This window comes from Rattus rattus, chromosome 3, assembly GCF_011064425.1.
Source record: "Rattus rattus isolate New Zealand chromosome 3, Rrattus_CSIRO_v1, whole genome shotgun sequence".
Lineage (NCBI taxonomy): Eukaryota > Metazoa > Chordata > Mammalia > Rodentia > Muridae > Rattus > Rattus rattus.
The window spans coordinates 218,263,661-218,275,617 of NC_046156.1; positions in this window are offsets into that span (position 1 = coordinate 218,263,661).

An 11,957-nucleotide genomic window follows, 5' to 3' on the forward strand; every position below is an offset into this window, starting at 1 on the left:
CATCATCCTATCTCTGCTTCCAGGGCTGGTACTCACATTTTTACACATAGGCACTCAGAAACCCAACTCAAGTTTCCATGTTTGCATAGAAACACTCAACCATCTGAGCCATCTATTTCCCCAGACTTCTAATATTGCCTCATTTTGACTGAGTCATGAAAATATTATTAAGAATTACATTAATAAAGTAGGTTCTCTGTGTACAGACAAATGATACTTACAAAGAACAGTCCCTTCCTATTCTTCAACCCTTTATTTAATTAAACCAGTACAAATTTATGTTAAATTAAGTGGAAATTTATGTAACATAGAGTATGATTGTGGTGATAAAGGCCCAAGTCTAGATATTCACATGACAATGACAAAGCTCAGTTATGTACAAATTTTGAGGTTTCATATACAGTATCACAGAGTAATTAATATCATGCACAATGAGAGAAGAGCAAATAAATGATTTTATATAAAAAACGGAATGTGACACCAAAGTCCTTTATTATTTCAACAGGGACAAAAAGGACAAATTATAATTAAATTGATAAAAGTAATAATGAAAACGTACAAAATTAGTCAAAATAATAATTTAGAGAGGCAAAGTTGTAATATAGTGATTTAAAAAAATGAGAAAGAACTGGAGATGTAGCTCAGTGTTAGAATACTTGTATGTATACAGATGTTTAATTGAAAGGCCCAGGGTTTTACTTCTAGTACTGCAAAAATTGTTGAAAAAAGATTTTTGAAAAAAAGGGGGAAATTCACAAGCATATACACATATAACACATATAAAATGATTAAGACAAGAAAAGGAAAAATCTTCATTCATTACTTTATCAAACAATTCCAATTTTGTGGTATATAATAATCCAATCAAAGATTTAAGTAGGCATGTACTTAATACATTTAAAAAGAGAAAAGGAGCCCAGTATGATACCACACGACAGAATCCAACACTTGAGAGGCTGAGACAGGAAGACAACTGCAAGTGCAAGACCAACCTGAATTTATAGTGACAAATGATAAAACAAAATCAAAAACAAAACAAATAAAACCTTATGACTCTCAAAGTCTAAGCAAAATGTATTTAAAAATGACAAAAACTGATAAAGCACTAATGTTTAATGTTTACCATACAAATGAAAAAGAAAAAATTGAAATTAAAATTAGGGTAAATCAGATATAAAGTATTTGCATAAAAGTAAGAACAAGAGTTGTACCAATTGTGAACTTGGAAAATAAAAGGAACAGTTTGCCAAATAGATTGGGGAAATGAGCAGCAACGATTAGTTCTGGTCGTGGTAAGAGGACTTTGACATGGCTCTTGGGCTATTGTAGGCGTCCTGCATTTAGAGCAGCACCTATCCTCCCATCATTCCTGAACAAAGAGAACTGAGAAGAGGTCCTGTGTGAGTCTACACTTACTAATGATACATTATCGCACTTTCTAGGCACTAGTCACAGATTGACCTTTTTATACTGTGTTATACAGAGTTCTTTTACTCTTCTTCTTTTTTATCTTTCTTTGGTAACTGTGTGTTTTACATATTTGTGCTGATAGATAATAGAAACTACTAATTTCCCAAAATAGCAAAAGACAACTTAATATTTCTGCACAGCAGCTATAAGACACAATATTGCAGAACAAAATTATTACAAAACAGTGCTAGCAGTTTTCTTCACACAGTACTTAGATAATTATAAAAAGATCCTCATAACTGCATGCATTTTTAACACTTTAATTTAGATATGTTGCAAAATACGTTCAAATCACAGATATAATTACTATAAACCTGAGAAGCTATAAAGTGTTTCCAACCAAATCCCTTTGACCCTGTTAATGTCTGTTTCTTTTTAATCTAAGACAAACATTGTTTGTAGTTTGCATTTGTTGAAGAATATGAAAAGGGGATGGAAAATCCCCTAACAGTTGTTATCAATTCCAATATTTACCCACAGAGAGTTAAGTGATGTTTACAAAACAGAACAGATGCAGATGCTGACAAAAAGGTAAACAATTGTTGCATGGCTTCCTGCCAGACTCTGAACCAATACATTAAACTCCAAGTGAAGCACATTTCCCCTATGGATTGCACTTATTGCCACTTCATTTCCTATGTGTTCTGTCTCTCTATTGCTGTGGCTGGCACTAAGCTATTTCCAGTTCCTCGCTGACCCCTGAGGCCTGGTGCTACTACACACAGCCATTAGAGAAGGGAATTGCATGTGTCTAACACAGCCTGAAACCAATTATTTGATATTTTCTTCAGAATGATGCCAACTCTGTTGGGAATGAGCAATCATGAAATAATTTACCTCCTGATTTAATTTTTTCCTGCACAAATTAGTTGTAGACAGAGCTGACGCACAGCTGCCTGTGACATAGCTCTGTCTTATCAAGATGATACTTGGAATGAAACAGCGAGGTCAGAATTGAATAGGTTGGGGAATCCTGCTTTAAAGAGGCATTGACAAGTTTATCAGATATACTGATCACATGTACTCTCTGTTGATTGAAAGTGACAGAACCTCACAGAATGCTCAGAGCAGTGGAGAAAAACCACAAGGATGCAAGCCCATGGATGGCCAGTGCTTTTAACACCTGTATGATTTCTGCTATGCTTTTGTGCACCATAAACCTCAGGCTATAATTTTAAAAGTATTAAAATCAAATACACATTGGTTTATATATGAATAATTTTTAATTTCATATTTATTTGTGCTGTTTTAAATTATGTGTTTTTATGGAATTCCTGTACATGTGAACCTGTGAATCTCTTTATCTGTATGTTTGTTAAATTTTTTTCTTTGGCTCTTTTTCTCCAGTTTGTGTGTTTATATTATCCTATTCTAATGTGTTTGTTTTTATTTATTTTAGTTTGGTATTATTCCTTAGATTTGTATTGGGTTTGTAGTAAGAGATGGAAGGCTGTGGACCCAGATGGGAGGAGAGGTAGCAGGGAACTGGAGGAGTTTGGAAGGAAAAACTGTGAAGAGATTATATTGATAAAAAAAAAATGAAAGGAAAATAGAAAAAAATTTGTGAAGGGCATTACACCTTTCCAGATGCACATCACATTTTTACATTTTTCTTTTAAATAGCTTATATTTTATCTATTTTTTTATTAAAATGAACCTGGACAAACAATGCATAAAATACCTCATGGTAGTTTAAATAAAAAATACAGCCCATAGCCTTACATATTTGAATACTTGCTGTCCGGCTGGTGGTGCTGTTTGGGGACAGTATGAATTTATAGTGACAAGGCAGGCAGATGCTTGCTGGAGGGAACAGAGCCTTGTCCCACTCCAGCTTCCACTCTGCTTGCTTTCCACCTTTCCATTTCTAAACAAACAAACAAACAAACAAACAAATAAACAAAACATCAATGTCATATTCTTCTGCAACTTAAGTCTCTAAAAATATCTGTCCTGAAAACAAAACCGAGTCATGCTTCCCATTTTGTTGCCTTTAAGTTATGTTTAAAAAGATAAAAGACGGATTGGGGATTTAGCTCAGTGGTAGAGAGCGCTTGCCTAGCAAGGGTTCGGTCCTCAGCTCCGAAAAAAAAAAAAGAAAAAAAAAAGATAAAAGACGAGACATCAGTTTTCAATAAACATGGAAAGTTGGTATAAATTTACATATATCCAAATAATAAGAAATTATAAAGACGGTATAAACCTCTCCAAAGAGACCTACTAAATGCAACGTTTCAATGAATCTGTGCTGTCATATCCTGTTCATAACTTCAAGCAAGATTTTCTCATTTTATATTTTATATTTTAATTCTGCACTTGATTTTAGCTATTAAATTTTAAGTGGCTGTGGTAGCAGTGTCATTTTATTCCCATTCAGGTTCCAGGCACCACTCACTAGTCCAGAGACTTAAAGCACTTCTGATGATGACTATGAAAAATTTTGAATCAAAGAATTCACGCCTTGAAGAGTCAAAGGACTACTTACTGCCTTACTGCATCAAAAGAAGAGATTTATCAACGATAGCTGTAATTGACTTCAGTGAGGATTGTGGGTAAAATGATAAAAGCAGCATGAAACATCTTCACAGCATCCTATGACAGCAAACATGTTTGCAAGTAATTTCTGTTTTATTTCAAGGGTGATTACTTCACAAACCTTGGTGCCAATCTAATAATCACTGTATTACCCTTTGGCTAATGGAAATATCACCTCTAAATTTTAAGTTTAAAGTTTTTCTACATTGGGAGACAATGGCATCATTCTCAAGTCAGCCTCAACGTAAGTAACTATGTTCCAGAAATTTAAACAAAATGTCAAATTATTCCCTTGTATATTCCCTAACATCCCAGAATACCAATGACCATAACAGCCTCACCCTGGGCTTGGACTCCCTGCTGTCCTAAACCCCTCTATGTTGTAAGAAATGGTGGAGTGAACTTCACTCTTCTATTTTTATTTCATGTTGAGATGTTGCTGATTTAGCTTTGTGAGGTAACATATACTACTCTACAGTTTAAAATAACTTTTCATGTCCTGAAAGGGACTGGATATAGATCTTTCTTGAGAGACACACCCAGAGCATGTCCAATACAGAGGTCAATGCTAGCAGCAAACCACTGAACTGAGAACAGGACCGACCCCCTTGCGGGGAATTAGAGGAAGGAGTGAAAGAGCTGAAGGAGCTTGCAACCCCATAAGAACAACAATGCCAACCAACCAGAGCTTCCAGGGACTAAACCACTACCGAAAGACTATACATGGACTGACCCAGGGCTCCAACTGCATATGTAGCAGAGAATAGCCTTATTGGGGCACCAGTGGAAGGGGAGGCCCTTGGTCCTGCCAAGGTTGGATGCCCAGTGGGGAATATGGGGGGGGGTAATAAGGGGATGTAGAGGGAATACCTGTATGGGGAAGGAGGAGGGGGAATGGGGCTTATGGACAGGAAACCGGAAGGAATAGCGTTTGAAATGTAAAGTGAAAAATATATCTAATAAAAAATTTAAAAAAAATCTTGATTTAAGTAGTGTAACCTCAAAATCCTTATGAGCATTCTGGTAAGAATAGGAGTAAATTTAAATTATCTGAGTAAATACAGGGTATGAGTCTATTTTAAGAATTTCTAACTGGAAATCCTTGAAGACGTTTGAACATTTAGTCCAAAGCTTGACTCTTCATTTCCAAAAGTGCCAAGGAGAAGACTGGCTTCTTAACTCAGTGTAACCAGTTGTTTAGCCTTTAAGAACTCCCGGGCCACACTCAGAAAGTGGCATTTCAGACATGCTATACAATAGCTCTAGGGGTTAAAAGACACAGATTTTCTCTATTGTGAATGCTTGTATTCACAACCCCTAAGCTCCTAGTCTGATTTTCACTACTGTGATGTAAGTGCTTGTACCCACAATCCTAAACTCATAGTCTAAAGTCCAAAGACAAAGATGAGAGTATTTGGAGGTGAAAACTTTGAAGGTGAACCCAGGACAATGCAGGATTGCTATATATACAGGATTGCTGCCCTTCTAAATAGATCCCAAAGAGTTCCTTACCCCTTTCGCCTCCAAAAGAATCTGAAGACTTAGAGGACTAATAGTGAGGACTAGAGGTCAAATTTGCTGGACACTTGTTCTCAAACTCGCCAGCCTCTGGAACTCTGAAAAATATTTTTTGGTTAAAGATCCCCACCCCTACCCATATCCTAGTACCCACCTCCATGGTGTCTTTGTTATCTGTTTGGTGTTTGTAATCTCAGAGTGAAAAGTGATTCCTCAGAAGAAACCAAGACACAGAGTTATTTTTGATATTCTATTTATAGTAAGTGAACATCATAATTTAAAAATGTAACAGATGAAACTGTCTTTCTACCATTTGGGATGAAGAAACAGGTATTCCAAAGTGGGAGAGAACAGAGATATACCTGAAAGACATGCAGTGTTTGCTTGTTTTTCCTCATGAGAAGAATGTCTATTACTGAAATTCCAGACATCTACTTTCTCTCTCACAGAATGTACTTTCCATCTCATCCTTTTGTCTGTACATCATTGAGAAGCCTAAAAACACTGAGCAGCAAAAGCCAGGTCAAAAAATTCAGAGAGCAAAGATTTCTGGAAAATAATATATAATACACATGTCACCTCTGATAACCCAAAATGCTCACATTTCTCATCATACTCATAATACATTCAGGCTTTTTCTTACATAAGCATTTCCATAGGATAAGAATTTCTTGCATAATAAAACTTGTTTCTTAAGAAGCTTTCAGATATACTAAGAGAAGGTTCACTTCTGATTTTAGTTGTCTTGCAAAATTGAACATTTTCTAACCATAAAACATTGATGGAATTGCTGAACACTATAATTTCAACTTGTGGAGCAGCAAAAATAAGAAAAAGAAACAAAAATGTTCAAGTCTTCTACAAATATAATGTTAACTAACAGTTGATTAATTAATGACAAAATGAATCTCAAACCTGACAACAAACTATCTCAACTACTTCAGTATATTAGTAGTTACTTCTAGATAAACTTCAGGATTGAATATTGAATCTCAAGTATAACTCTTGGAATAAAATGATTCTCCATTTAGCCACCTTAAAAATTAAAAGTAACATTTTCCTTGGAATAAAATGATTTTCCATTTAGGCACCTTAAAAAATTAAAAGTAACATTTTCCTTTTAGCACAAAACTTTGTCTTTTTTTCCTTTCTAAATCTTTCTGAAATAAAAACCTAATGATGTGGCTTGGGATATCACTACTATCATAGTTCCAAAATTCACGTTGTTTAATTTTGTATGTGGAGAAATGAGAGTACATATAATAATGGAAAGATTGATGACCCAAAGAAGTGCAAAACAAGTAGGTAAAAGAGGAACTACTCTTCCTATTTTAAAAGTACAAAAAAGTTATTTTACAAATCAACTCATTTAATAAAGGACAAGTAGTCATAGCAGTTAATAAGACTAGTGTTGTCATAATGTGTTTGAATATTATAGAAAGGTAATGAACATGTTAACATCTTGGTTTGTGTATCTAGGAAACAGAGATAATACTCAACATTTCAGGAACGACCTAAAAATCGACTGTATGCAGAAAGTGGTCAGTGTTGCTTAAGGTAGGATAAAAACCACACAAAAAAGGTGTTTACTGTATGATTGACATGTAGATGTTATAAATAGGCATTGAGGAAAATAAAGACAGTCAATAAGAAAATATCAACAAAATTTATTTATTTATTTATATTTATGTTCTGCAACTTTCATACTTCCTTCAATTATTTTCTATAAAATATATTCTAGATTATTTGTGCTTTATCAAAAATGAAGAATTAGAACAGCCAAGGTGACTTGCAACATAAAAACCTTACTATAAATCTCATAAAGATTTTGATTGATCCTGTGTTCTCTAAAGAGGATAAATAAAAAACAAAGAATTAAGTCCATCATTCTTCCTCTCTTCGATACCGAAAGACTAACTAAGATTACTTGGAGTGACAAAGCTCTCTATAGCCAGGTGACACAGCAGACAATCCTGAGAGCACAGATGAGACTACCACTTCTGTTCACATTCCTGGCCCACGAGGAAACCCCCTGGAACCCTCTGGACACAGAAACCAAGGAGCAGTCTGGGACAGAATCCTTATGGTTTCTGCCTGGACCTGGAGTTGACCCTGTAACACAGCTCTCTCTACCCAGATCCCTCTGGGAGAAAGCCAGTCTCCAGGACTGCTGACACACAGGATTACAGGAGGGACAGGCCACTGTTAGAAACAGCAAGAACAGCTAACACAAAACATAAGCAGATGGCGAGAGGCAAGGAAAAGAACATAAGCAACAGAAACCAAGGCCACAAGGCATCATCAGAACCCAGTTGCCCCACCGACTATAGCAAGCCCTAGATACACCAACAAACTGGAAAAGTAAGATTTTGGTTTAAAATCAGAAATCATAATGATGTTAGAGTACGTTAAGAAGGACATGAGCAGCAAGCGCAAGGTCCTGGGTTGGGTCCCCAGCTCCGGAAAAAAAAAAAAAAAACAAACAAAGAAGGACATAAGCAACTTCCTTAAAGAAATACAGGACAACGCAGGTAAACAAGTAGAAACCCTTAAGGAGGAAACACAATGGGTATATGCCCAAGAGAGGTATAGCTGGATCCTCAGGCAGTTCAATGTCCAATTTTCTGAGGAACCTCCAGACTGATTTCCAGAATGGTTGTACCAGTCTGCAACCCCACCAACAATGGAGGAGTGTTCCTCTTTCTCCGCATCCTCGCCAGCATTTGCTGTCACCTGAGTTTTTGATCTTAGCCATTCTCACTGGTGTGAGGTGAAATCTCAGGGTTGTTTTGATTTGCATTTCCCTGATGACTAAAGATGTTGAACATTTCTTTAGGTGTTTCTCAGCCATTCGGCATTCCTCAGCTGTGAATTCTTTGTTTAGCTCTGAACCCCATTTTTTAATAGGGTTATTTGTCTCCCTGCAGTCTAACTTTTTAAGTTCTTTGTATATTTTGGATATAAGGCCTCTATCTGTTGTAGGATTGGTAAAGATCTTTTCCCAATCTGTTGGTTGCCGTTTTGTCCTAACCACAGTGTCCTTTGCCTTACAAAAGCTTTGCAGTTTTATGAGATCCCATTTGTCGATTCTTGATCTTAGAGCATAAGCCATTGGTGTTTTGTTCAGGAAATTTTTTCCAGTGGAACAAATGAAACTCAAGACGGATGATCAAAATGTGAATGCTTCACTCCTTCTTTAAAAGGGGGAACAAGAATACCCTTGACAGGGAATAGAGAGGCAAAGATTAAAACAGAGACAGAACGAACTCCCATTCAGAGCCTGCCCCACATGTGGCCCATATATATATACAGCCACCCAATTAGACAAGATGGATGAAGCAAAGAAGTGCAGAAGTGTAGATCTCTCCTGAGAGACACAGCCAGAATACAGCAAATACAGAGGCGAATGCCAGCAGCAAACCACTGAACTGAGAATAGGACCCCCGTTGAAGGAATCAGAGAAAGAACTGGAAGAGCTTGAATGGGCTTGAGACCCCATATGTACAACAATGCCAAGCAACCAGAGCTTCCAGGGACTAAGCCACTACCTAAAGACTATACATGGACTGACCCTGGACTCTGACTTCATAGGTAACAATGAATATCCTAGTAAGAGCACCAGTGGAAGGGGAAGCCCTGGGTCCTGCTAATACTGAACCCCCAGTGAACTAGACTGTTGGGGGGAGGGCGGCAATGGGGGGAGGGTGGGGAGGGGAACACCCATAAGGAAGGGGAGGGGGAGGGGGATGTTTGCCGAAACCGGAAAGGGAATAACACTAAGAAATGTATATAAGAAATATTCAAGTTAATAAAAAAAAAAAAAAAAAAGAAAAAAAAAAAAAAAAATTACAGGAAAACACAAACAAACAGGTTGACGGAATTGAATTAAACAATCAAAGCTCTAAAAATGGAAAAGGAAACAATAAAGAAATCACAAGGGGAGACAACCCTGGCGATAGAAAACCTAGGGAAGAGATAAGGAGTCACAGATGCAAGCATCACCAAGAGAATACAAGAGACAGAAGAGAGAATCTCTGGGCCAAAGATACAAAAGAAAACATTGACACAACTGTTAAAGATAATGTAAAACACAAAAAGTATCTAACCCAAAATATCCAGGAAATCCAGGACACAATGAAAAGATCAAACCTATGGATAATAGGTATAGAAAAGAGCAAAGACTCCCAACTTAAAGGGCAAGTAAATCTTCAACAATATTATAGAAGAAAACTTTCTTAATCTAAAGAAAGAGAGGCCCATAAACCTACAAGAAGCCTACGAAAGTCCAAATAGATTGGATTGGAAAAAAAATTTCTGCCTTCACATAATGCTCAAAATACCAAATGCTTAAAACAAAGAAAGGACACTAAAAGCAGTAAGAGAAAAACATCAAGTAACACATAAAGGTAGACCTATCAGAATTATACCAGACTTCTCACCAGAGACCATGAAAGCCAGGAGATCCTCGGCAGATGTCATCCCAAGGGGAACACAAATGCAAGCCCAGGGTACTATATCCAGAAAAACTCTCAATTAACACAGATAGAGAAACCAAAATACTCCCTGACAAAACCAAATTTACACAATATCTTTCCACAAATCCAGTCCTACAAAGGATAACATATGGAAAACTCCAACGCAAGGAGGAAAACTACACCCTAGAAAAAGCAAGAACATACTCTTCTTGAAACAAACACAAAAGAAGGTAGCCACACAAACATAATTCCACCTAATAACAAAAAGAACAAGAAGCAAAAATCACTATCCATTAATATCTCTTAACATCAATGGACTCAATTCCCTCCCCAAAAAGATAAAGACTAACAGACTGCATACATAAAGAGGACACAGCATTTTGCTGCATACAGAAAACACACCTGAAAAACAATTTTCCAAGCAAATACTCCCTAGAAACAAGCTAAAGTAGCTATTCTAATATCAAATAAAATCGACTTTGAACCAAAAGTTATCAAAAAAGATAAGGAAGGACATTTAATATTCATCAAAGGAAAAATCCACCAAGATGAACTCTCAATCCTGAATATCTATGCTCCAAATGCAAAGGCACCTATATTCATAAAAAAAACCTTACTAAAGATCAAAGTACACATTCCACCTAACACAATAATAGTGGGAGATTTCAACACCCCACTCTCATCAATAGATAGATCAAGGAAATAAATTAAACAGAGACTTAGAGAAACTAACAGAAGCTACAAACCAAACAATTTAACAAATATTTATAAAACACTTCATCCTAAAACAAAAGGATAAAACTTCTTCTCAGCTGCTCATGGTACCTTCTCCAAAATTTACCGTATAACTGGTCACAAAACATGCTTTAACAGATACAATAAGAAAGAAATCATCCCATGCATCCTATCAGATCACAATGGACTAAGGCTGGTCTTCAATAACAACAAAACCAACAAAAAAACCCTACATACACATGGAAGGAGAACAACTCTCTACTCAATGATAACTTTGTCAAGGAAGAAATAAAAAAAGAAATGGAAGACTTTTTAGAATTTAATGAAAACAAAAGCAAAATATACCCAAACTTATGGGACACAATGAAAGTAGTGCTAAGAGAAAAATTCACAGCTCTGAGTTCCTCCAAAAAGAAACAGGAGAGAACATACACTAGTAGTTGACAGCACACCTCAAAGCTCTAGAAAAAAAAAAAAAAAAGGAGCAAATAGGGGCTGGAGAGATGGCTCAGTGGTTAAGAGCACTGGATGCTCATTCTGAGGTCCTGAGTTCAATTCCCAGCAACTCACAATCATCTGTAATGGAATTCAATACCCTCTTCTGGTGAGTCTGAAAACTGCTACACTGTACTCATACAAGTAAAATAAATTAAAAAAAAAAGGAAATACACACAAGAGGAATAGATGCCAGGAAATAATCAAACTCAGGGTTGAAATCAACCAAGTAGAAACAAAATGAACTGTACAAAGAATCAACAAAACCAGGAGATGGTTCTATGAGAAACTCAAGAAGATAGATAAACCCATAGCCAGACCAACCAGAAGGCACAGAGAGAGCATCCAAATTAACAAAATATGAAATGAAAAGGGAGACATAACAACAGAATCTGAGGAAATTCAAAAAATCATCAGATCCTGATACAAAAGCCTATATTCAATAAAACTGGAAAATCTGGAGGAAATGTACAATTTTCTATACAAATACCAGGTACCAAAGATAAATCAAGATCAGATAACCCATCTAAAAACTCTCATAACTCCTAAAAATTAAAGTAGTCATTAAAAGTCTCCCAACCTAAAAAAAGTCCAGGACCAGATGGGTTTAGTAAAGAATTCTATCAGACCTTCATAGAAGACCTAATACCAACTCTCCATACTATTCCACAAAATAAAAATAAAAGGAACACTACCCAAGTCCTCCTATGAAGCCACAATTACTCTTAT